This window comes from Alosa sapidissima, chromosome 12, assembly GCF_018492685.1.
Source record: "Alosa sapidissima isolate fAloSap1 chromosome 12, fAloSap1.pri, whole genome shotgun sequence".
Lineage (NCBI taxonomy): Eukaryota > Metazoa > Chordata > Actinopteri > Clupeiformes > Clupeidae > Alosa > Alosa sapidissima.
Genome location: NC_055968.1, coordinates 36656333 through 36667871, shown reverse-complemented (window position 1 = coordinate 36667871; position 11539 = coordinate 36656333).

The window sequence follows — 11539 nt, the reverse complement described above, 5'->3', positions numbered from 1 at the left end:
CACACTCTTTTCCATTTAGCACACACTCTTATTAGCACACACTCTTATTAGCACACACTCTTATCCATTTAGCACACACTCTTATCCATTTAGCACACACTCTTATTAGCACACACTCTTATTAGCACACACTCTTATCCATTTAGCACACACTCTTATCCATTTAGCACACACTCTTATTAGCACACACTCTTATTAGCACACACTCTTATCCATTTAGCACACACTCTTATCCATTTAGCACACACTCTTATTAGCACACACTCTTATCCATTTAGCACACACTCTTATTAGCACACACTCTTATCCATTTAGCACACACTCTTATTAGCACACACTCTTATCCATTTAGCACACACTCTTATCCATTTAGCACACACTCTTATTAGCACACACTCTTATCCATTTAGCACACACTCTTATTAGCACACACTCTTATCCATTTAGCACACACTCTTTTTAGCACACACTCTTTTTAGCACACACTCTTATCCATAGCGTCTGTCTGTGTCTGCAACACTAACATTTGCCAGTGTCATGGCAACCGCAAGTCATCGTATCTGAAACTCCTCCCCTATCTAATAAAACTAATCTATCAAACTCATGACATCGGCATTATTGTCATGATTTATGATCAACAATATCTTTTATTAAAGTCAAAGCGTGCCAGTGGATAGCATTGTAGCCTTTGAAGTTGGAGACCTGAGTCCAAATACCATCTGATTAATCAATTTTCTAAATTGCTTTGTACATATACAAAGTATAGTATAAGTAGTGCTCACGTTAGATTGGAGCTGCAAAACAACTTTCAAATGGAAAAGAAGAAACATGTAACACATATGAAGAGTTCAGTAGTATAAGTAGTACTCACTTTAAACATGTAACACATACAGTATGAAGAGTTCAGTAGTATTAGTACTCACTTTAAACATGTAACACGTATGAAGAGTTCAGTAGTACTCACTTTAAACATGTAACACATATGAAGAGTTCAGTAGTATAAGTACTCACTTTAAACATGTAACACATACAGTATGAAGAGTTCAGTAGTACTCACTTTAAACATGTAACACATACAGTATGAAGAGTTCAGTAGTATTAGTACTCACTTTAAACATGTAACACGTATGAAGAGTTCAGTAGTACTCACTTTAAACATGTAACACATATGAAGAGTTCAGTAGTATAAGTACTCACTTTAAACATGTAACACATACAGTATGAAGAGTTCAGTAGTACTCACTTTAAACATGTAACACATACAGTATGAAGAGTTCAGTAGTATTAGTACTCACTTTAAACATGTAACACATATGAAGAGTTCAGTAGTACTCAATTTAAACATGTAACACATATGAAGAGTTCAGTAGTACTCACTTTAAACATGTAACACATATGAAGAGTTCACATGCAGAACCCTCTAATAGCCGTCTCACCACTTTTCTTTTAAAAAGAATCTGGAATTCTTTTTATCCGGCTCCTTTAGGTTTTTGCCTACAAATCCATATTGCAGACCAGGAAGAGAGTGGTATACATGATTTGGTAAACGTCCAGTATACTATGTGTGGAGAGCATTCACTCACCCATTGTTATCTCATTTTTGATGGAGGTGGCTTTCAGAGGGTTTTGCATCTGAACTGTTTCTATGTTCGTTTACCTTATACACCATTTATTATCCTTCTAAACAATAAACTATATGTTTGTAAGTTTATATTGGGATTTTGGCATCTTTATTTTCTCAGGGCTTACGGTTAATAAACATGTATGTTATACATTACGATGTGTTTTGAGTGACTTTTAGTAATTTACTAATGTTATCTAATTATAGTAAATAGCTAACAAACCATTTAACAAACCATTTATTATCAAGTGTTACCAACATTCTCACTCCCTTATGAAGGCTTGACACCAAAACGTGTCAGAGTTTTTAAGAGTTTAAGATAACCAAGACAAAAGCTTTTTAACCATTTGAAAAGATTGTGCCTTGGAATTCTTCTTGTTATGGATATTCAGTGTTTTGGCATCCAAAGAGCAACTCAAATGTTCAAGTAAACAGCTTTCGAGGAAGTGCATTTTTGTGATCTCAATCACATCTGGTGTTCAATTTGGAATCTCTGACCACCAGCAGTAGCCCTGGTTCTGGAATGGGTTGGTTCTCTTTCTGGACATGGGTCAGTGTTGTTGTTATTCCTTATGGGGATCGTCCTGTGTGGTGTGTTTGCACCTGGGATGTGATGTGATGTGTTGTGTTTGTCTTGTTGTGTTGTGTTGTAGTAAAAAGACAATTGTTTCTCAGCATGTCTCATCCACTTCCCACCAAACAAACAGGAAGACACCAGATAGTAAAAAAAACACACACACACACACACACACTCACACACACATACACACACACAGAGAGAGAGAGAGACACACACTCACAGATGTGTCCGCAGCCAAAGGTTAGTGTGCACACAGGATCTTAAAACACGTCAACACTTTCTCACCCTCCACACGTTGCTGTGATTTCTCCCTGTAAGTGCAGAATGCTGATCTGACTGTAAGCTCTGCACTGGGCAGTACAGTGGGCAGGGGCCAGTACAGTGGGCAGTACAGGGGGGCAGGGGGCAGTACAGTGGGCAGGGGGCAGTGGGCAGGGGGCAGTTCATCATCTACATGTAGCTCCCTCAACATCACATAGCTCACACATCACCTCTGTGTGTGTGTGTGTGTGTGTGTGTGTGTGTGTGCATGACCCAGTGAGTGCCCCACTGAGATGTGTCCTCAGCGATAACGCTGTTCCACGCTGTAGATCAGATCTATAGACCATTCCAATCTGTTCCTAGAGGGTTTCCGGTTGAAACGTTCAAAACCAACGCAGATACTTTGAAATGAAAATGAATCGGACTTTAGCGTAATGCTCTACAAAATGTCGACTCTAAAACTTGTTTTTACATTTTTTGTTACAATTAGCTCAGTGTTGTTTTCTGTGCCACTGAGATGCCTTAGGAACGGACCTGTTGAAAGGGTGTATAACCTAGAACCTATAGAACTGACACTAGAACAACCTAGAACTTAAACTAGAACAACCTAGAACTGACAATAGAACAACCTAGAACTTAAACTAGAACAACCTAGAACTGACACTAGAACAACTTAGAACTTAAACTAGAACAACCTAGAACCGACAATAGAACAACCTAGAACTGACACTAGAACAACTTAGAACTTAAACTAGAACAACCTAGAACTGACACTAGAACAACCTAGAACTTAAACTAGAACAATATGAGTGTCCACGCTGACCAACAATACGTCTTTTTGGTGGATTCTGACTGGCTGATTCCAGCATTTACAAAATCATTCTGCTAATGCACAACAGTATTCCAATCTGCAGGTCATTTCCCCCTATGCGAGGTCTGATAGTACTGATCTGATGAACTAAAATAATATTTTAAATGATTCTCAGCAGTGCAACAGCAAAACGTTTATAGTGTGAGGTCTAAACTTTGTTGTTCTAATGAACAAAACTAATATTTGAAATGCTTCTCAGCAGCAATACCTTTACAGTAGCTGCGTTTATATTGCAAAATTACAAGTACAGCGACAACGAAATGCAGTTCGTGTCTAACCAATAGAGCCAAAAAAGAAAGAGTGCAATGTGATATACACAGTAGATCATTAGTAGACTAGTAGCTCAGTGCGTTCATCATTAGTAGCAGTATTGCTCATCACTAGGTGCGTCTCTATAACCCTTCCCCAGTAGAGCAGTATTGCTCATCACTAGGTGCGTCTCTATAACCCTTCCCCAGTAGAGCAGTATTGCTCATCACTAGGTGCGTCTCCATAACCCTTCCCCAGTAGAGCAGTATTGCTCATCACTTGGTGCGTCTCCATAACCCTTCCCCAGTAGAGCAGTATTGCTCATCACTTGGTGCGTCTCCATAACCCTTCCCCTGTCCAGAAGGCCATGCGTATAAGGGTCCATTGTTGGGGCTGTTTCCATTTCCTGCACTGCTTAATTGGGTGAGGGGTTATTTATATGCTCAGGAAAACGCATGGGTGTGTTTACGTGTGTGTGTGTGTATGTGTGTATATGTGTGAGTATATATATGTGTGTGTGTATGTGTGTGTGTATATGTATGAGCGTGTACTGTACATGTATATGTGTGTGTGTGTGTATATATATATGTGTGTGTGTGTGTGTGCTTACATGCTCTGCCTTTGTTTAAATTTACCAGGGTGTTTTAAGAGGTGTAAAAGGTTGGGGTTTTCTTTTTCTCATAAAACAAGGCTGAAACAACAACAGCAACACTGCAGACACACACACACACACACACACATACACACATATATATATATATGCATATACGCACACACACACACACACATACACACGCTCACACACACACACACACATATGCACACATATACACACATACACACGCTCACACACACACACACACACACACATATACACACATACACACGCTCACACACACACACACACATATACACACATACACACGCTCACACACACACACACATATGCACACATATACACACATACACACGCTCACACACACACACACATATGCACACATATACACACATACACACGCTCACACACACACACATATGCACACATATACACACATACACACGCTCACACACACACACATATGCACACATATACACACATACACACGCTCACACACACACACATATGCACACATATACACACATACACACGCTCACACACACTCACACACACACACACGAGCTGTTGTGCTCCATGGACCGGGCCGTGGGCTTGCTTCAAAGCATCAGGGGAAAGTGGCCTCTGATTGGCTAAACTGGACACAGACCTGCTGGCATGCTAGAACATCTGTAGCAGTTGAAATGCGTTCCTGTTGGAATTGATGAATCCTCACCACTGACCACTGACCCCATGCAAGACCCACTTGTCTGTTGAATCCAGTTGGTGTTAACACAGCCAGGCATCCACGGAATTATAATTACATTTAAATATATACAATTAATGTAGACAAGATAAGGCCTAGTTTGTCCTATCACAGAGATCTCACAGAGACATCACTTACGTCCTGAAACAGAGTGGAAGCCCTTTGTATATGTGTACACTGTGATTTGGTTAGCATTAGCATTGGCTGTTCAGATCTGTTTAGGTCCTCTCTCTCAGTGCGGTGACTAACGATGGTTAGCATTAGCTGTTTAGATCTGTTTAGATCTCTTTAGATCCTCTCTCTCAGTGCGGGGACTAATGATGGTTAGCATTAGCTGTTTAGATCTGTTTAGATCTCTTTAGATTCTCTCTCTCAGTGCGGTGACTAATGATGGTAGCATTAGCTGTTTAGGTCTGTCCTCTCTCTTGGTAGGGTGACTAGACACACAGTACTGTGGATGAGAATGCTGTGGAGAGCAGCCGTGTTTGTGTCCAGTGTTGCGTCCCCACCCCTCTCTGCTCGTCTCGTGCTCATAGCGACACTAAGTGTCCGATCAAAACACCTCTCAGCGGCTTCATTAGGGTCCACTGAAGTGACTTTACATCTGCTGAGATCTCATTCCTCTCTCTCTCTCTCTCTCTCTCTCTCTCTCTCTCTCCAACTGAGCTAATCTGATTTGCTGTGGTCAACATTCTGGCAGGTTTGCCCCCTCGTCCACACAGCTGTCCATCCTTAGCGAGAGTGCTGGACTCAGACGCAGAGTTTGTCCATGGGACACTCAGGAGCTTAGGAGAGACTCACAGTTCTGACCAGTGAACATGCACAGACATGTGGACCTCTTTTGCTAGACCTGGAGGTGGACATGAAGATCCACAGACCAGATAAATGGATATGGAGATGAACATGAAGATCCACAGACCAGATAAATGGATCTGTAGGTGAATGTGAAGATCCACAGACCAGATAAATGGATCTGTAGGTGAATGTGAAGATCCACAAACCAGATAAATGGATCTGTAGGTGAATGTGAAGATCCACAGACCAGATAAATGGATCTGGAGGTGAAGACATGAAGATCCACAGACCAGATAAATGGATCTGTAGGTGAATGTGAAGATCCACAGACCAGATAAATGGATCTGGTTTGAATACTGTAGAGTAGGCGCCAGCTGAGGTCCAGATTATCTGATTCCCCACGTTTCTCTGGTGAAGGCCAGAGGACTGTTGTAAGGGGGGGGCATTGACCACGGCAAGGGGGCTGCAGTGGGGGGCAGACATTTGTAGATAACCCATTTGGACTTTCTTGTCCGATATGAAGCAATGCTGCCATGTTACAGAAGTATACAAGTTCTTCATATCTGTCAGCAGTGTCAAGTCAACTTTATTTATATAGCGCATTTCATACACAGAGGTCATTCAATGTGCTTTACATAAACACAAGCAAACAGGAGTAGCTAATAAAAGCATAGAAGAGCAATGAATGGTATTGAGTGTGGTAGTGCAGCAGGAGAGGATGTTCTAGAGGCAGCTCCTCCTCTGATGTGTTCTAGAGGCTGTTCTAGAGGCAGCTCCTCCTCTGATGTGTTCTAGAGGCTGTTCTAGAGGCAGCTCCTCCTCTGTGTTTTAGAGGCTGTTGTAGAGGCTGTTGTGGGTGGTGGTAGTGTAGTGGTTAAGGAGCTGGGCTAGCCTACAGTAGCCTGAAAGTTGTGGGTTCAATTCTCTGCTTCCACGTTGTGCCCTTGAGCAAGGCACTTAACCCCAAGTTGCTCCGGGGACAATGTGATCCCTTGTAATATAGCTGACATATGTAAGTCACTCTGGACAACAGTGTCTGCTAAATGAATGAATAAATGTTTTAGAGGCTGTTGTAGAGGCAGCTCCTCCTCTGTGGTCTAGAGGCGATGACTCCTCTGTGGTCTAGAGGCGACAACTCCTCTGTGTTCTAGAGGCGACGACTTCTCTGTGTTTTAGAGGCGACGACTCCTTTGTGTTTTAGAGGCGCCTCCTCCTCTGTGTTTTAGAGGCGACGACTCCTTTGTGTTTTAGAGGCGCCTCCTCCTCTGTGTTTTAGAGGCGACGACTCCTTTGTGTTTTAGAGGCACCTCCTCCTCTGTGTTTTAGAGACGACGACTCCTCTGTGTTTTAGAGGCGACGACTCCTTTGTGTTTTAGAGGCGCCTCCTCCTCTGTGTTTTAGAGACGACGACTCCTTTGTGTTTTAGAGGCGCCTCCTCCTCTGTGTTTTAGAGACGACGACTCCTCTGTGTTTTAGAGGCGACGACTCCTTTGTGTTTTAGAGGCGCCTCCTCCTCTGTGTTTTAGAGGCAACGACTCCTTTGTGTTTTAGAGGCGCCTCCTCCTCTGTGTTTTAGAGGCAACGACTCCTTTGTGTTTTAGAGGCGCCTCCTCCTCTGTGTTTTAGAGGCGCCTCCTCCTCTGTTGTGGTGCGCTCAGGCTGTGTGGGGGGGCATGGGGGGGGCATGACGGGGGCAGACACACAGACAGCCTCATCATCTCCTCTGAGCACGCTCAGTCTTGGGGGACTTATGGTGCATGCTCAGCTATGACAGAGGGGCTCCTGTGTAACCACACCAGATGTATTAGTGTCAGTGGTGTTATATCCATAGACATAATATACATAGACGCCGCATTGGCTGCTGGAAACAAGAAATGCGGCCGCCATCTTGGACTGGTCATACTCCTCGTTGCGTTGCAGCAGAAAACACAAGATGACAGCACTGTGCAGCATGTTCCTGCTCAAATCGGCGGACCATACTCGGGGGATTTACTTTTCACAAGTAAGATTTAACATTACCGTACTATTGGTTGTATTTTGTATTTTTGAACAATGTGGCCTGTATCATAGCTACATGTATGACCTTTGCAGCAAAAAAAAACGTGTGAAAATCTGTTCGGTATTCAGTGAGGTATGATTAATTTAATGCGCTGAAAGCTCATTGCACCAGCCAAACAGATTACACTGAGTGGAGTGGATGACCGATCCAAGATGGCGGCTCCACGTCTCGTCAGTGCTAGTAGGGAGTAGTGGTCGATGCGGCGTCTATGTATATTATGTCTATGGTTATATCAACACACGCACACGCACGCGCGCACACACGCACACACACGCACACGCACACGCTGGATGGTTGATGTTGCTCTTGGATGGGTAGCTCTCCGCATGGTGGATCCTGTGGCTGACAGGTACTCTGCCATGTCCACCCCCATACCTCTCAGAGACACACCGATGCGCACGCACACACACACACACACACACACACACGCGCATCATCACTCCTATGCTTGGCAGATCCTGTTTCTATTGCTGTCAGGTACTCCTCTACATTCACCCCCACACCCCTCACAGACACACACTCTCTCTCTATCTCTCTCTCACACACACACACACACACACACACACACACACACACACACACACACACACACAGAGTGCAGGGCATGCTGGGTAGTGATGGAGGAAGAGGGATGTGGGAATGCGCGGAGAAGAACACTTGGAATTTTGTTTGTGGAATTCCAGATGGGGAAGGCACATGATGTTCCGCAGATCCCCTGCCATCTGATTGGCTGTTGGCATCGGTCAGCGTATTGGATAAGGATGAGGAGGATTCTTGTCTTGTGTTGTGCTTTGCTCCTGACCGGCGGATCGGAGGGCCTTTGAGAGGAGAACACGTCTCTCGTATGAGGAGGCAGTGGAGAGTGTAACGTGATTAGTGTCGTGGTGTCGGGGGTGCGGTGGACGACAATGACATGAATTGATTAGCGTTGCACTGCTCAGAGCGTAATCAGAACCAATGCACTGACGGCCAGAACAGGACCATCTTTCAGTCCACTGCTGCCCATCGGGACACAAAGGGCCATGTGACACTACCGCCACACACGCACCCACACACACACAGACGCACACACACCCTACCCCCAGACATATGATCTTCATTTATGAGCCATCAGAGCTCTCAGAGTACAGAGCACAGCTGTGTGTGTGTGTGTGTCCATGTGTGTGTGTGTTTGCAGGCTTCCCATGGTCATGAAAATCCTCGGAATATCATGGAATTTTATAGCCTGACGAGCCAGACCCACATTAAAATGTAGGGCCTGGGCACTCACCATTCGCAGTGCTCAGTCCGAGGGGCGGGATAATCAGTTGTCTTTCAAATTCCCTCTGCACGCAATAGGACAGCGGCAGCGCTATGAGTCCCATGCGTTTCCCACCAGCGGAGATGATTGTGTGTGTGTGTGTGTGTGTGTGTGTGTGAGAGAGAGTGAATATAATTAAAATAATTGTATGTAGCTGTGCTGTTAATCATAGGAATCGTATCGTAAATAATAGATTATTTTAATTCCAAAGGCCAAGGGAACTTTATCAGGATGCATAGTATCCTGGATCCATGAAATAAATGATGTTTTATAAACAAAGTTCGGGTGGAGCCTTCGGGATGATTGACAGCAATTAACTCACCCACTGCCGCCGCAGGGTAGGCCTATTTAAGCCGACCTCCTTTTCCATACGTCACACGCTCCGACGTTCGCGAAATCATTCAGTCTGCGTATCGTTCGCATTGACAAGACAGCTCTCATGGAACTGGAAATCCACCCAGCGCCAGCAAGGCGTTGACCCTACCCACTGGACAGTGGCTCGCATCCGCAGCACTCTCCATTCCCGCGGCATCGCGATGCCGCATGTCGGATAGGAAGTTCCATCTCCTCCGCCTTCTAACGCAGTCGGATAACCCGGTCTTTTCGCCCTCCCGCTCCCTCACTTTGTTTTCCTCCCCAGACCAGGAAGCAAGCTGCTCCTTCTGGCATCCCGACGCGGTTCCTTCCGCCGGCCATTCAGCCGGACGAAGCACACACCACCAGCCACCTCGCGAACCGGGCACGCCGACAGCACTTTCCGGCACCACAAGCTTCAGAGCGTATCATTCCGCTGCTTCAGCCACAGCCACTGCCACGTCAGCGGCTCAGGCCCATTCCCGCCGGATCTCCGCCGTATTTCCGGGTCCAGCCCCACTTTTCCAGACGGCCCCGGTAGCGACAGCGTCGCTACTCCCCCCCCCCCACTCCTTCTTTCCCTCCCCCATCCACCTCCCCTAGCCAGGACTCGGTCCAGGCCTGCCCCACCTCCAGTCGTTCCGACGACTGCTCCCTCCCTCCCCCCTCTCCCCCTCCCCTTTCCATCCCGGGAGCCACGTCTGTACAGCACGCCTCAACTCACGAAGCGTCAGCTCGAAGAGTCACCTCACTAGCTCCCCATCTCTCTTATGAGTTAGCGAGCACCTGGTCTTAGTCGGCGCCGATAGCGACAGCGTCGCTACTCCCCCCTAACCCTCTTTCCTTCCCCGTCCCACTTCCCGCGACCCTGTCCCAGGTTGCTCCCCTTCCGGTCGCGTCAGCGACCGCTCCCTCCCTCCCCCCTTTTCTCCCTTCCCATCTCTTCCCCGGCTCCGCGCTAGACCAGCCCGCAGCAGCGGGTCATCAGCACTCCGCGAGTGCTTCGGACCACGACGTCCCGTTCCGGCAGCAAAACTATTCTTTAGCCACAGCACAGGCCCTGCCACCGCCTCCTCACGCTGCAGCATTCGAACCACCACCCGTCACAGCGCCCACCAGGAACCTCATCTTGTCAGGTGCAGACGTAGACCTTTCTACCATTCTTCCCTCCCTTCCTATTCCCTCTCATAACCGGGATCTAGTTTGCGGCGAACTGGTTTTTCTCTAAAAAAAAAAAAAAAAAAAAAAAAATTCTGGCCCAGCATCAAAAAACCCTGTCATTTCCCGAGTTCACCATAGCTTTTGCCAACTACACAGAAGTCGTCTGTTTCGTGTTCTCCAGTCGACGCAGATGACTAAGCTAAATGACTACCCGGCCATCATCGCCGGCCTAGCCGTATCCTACGGTGGAGCTCATTTTCATACGTAGGCTACCACCGGCTGTTTTCAGCAAAATGCGCTGCCAGAGTCGGCCTCTGGAACTAAAACCCCTACTGGGGCGCGCTCGATATGGAGCTCCATAACCGCGTTTTCCTAGGACTTAAGCCATCTTGTCCCCTCTGCAATAGCCCCAGTCACGGCGCGGTCGAGTGTCCACTAGTCAACTCATTCCCCAGGGCCGCCCTTTCATCTCGCATCTCCTAAACTGCGCTCAGCAACCCCATCTCTCGAAGACGTCGTATCTCTAGATGCCCAGTGTCTGGCCGATATCAAACTATGGAGGATGTTTTAGACGAATGGAATGGTCTGTGCACGTTCTACGACGACTGCCAATCATCTCCAGAAGAGCTCCAGTTGTACACCGACGCAGCCCCCTCAACAGGCTTCGGAGGCTTTTTCAAAGGGCGCTGGTTGCATCCCCGTGGCCACTAGAGTTCAGAGAGCTAACAACTGGAAACGAATCGTCAGCCGTGTTCGAACTCTACCCCGTAGCCATCACGGCCCTACCTGGGGGAATGAGCGGACCTCCAAGAGTGTGATAATCCACAGCGACAACGAAGCCGTAGTGCACGTCATTAATAACTCGAGCTCAAAATCGCCTGCGCTTTCCCCTCTTATTAGGCGTCTAATCTGGATAGCAGCCAGCTA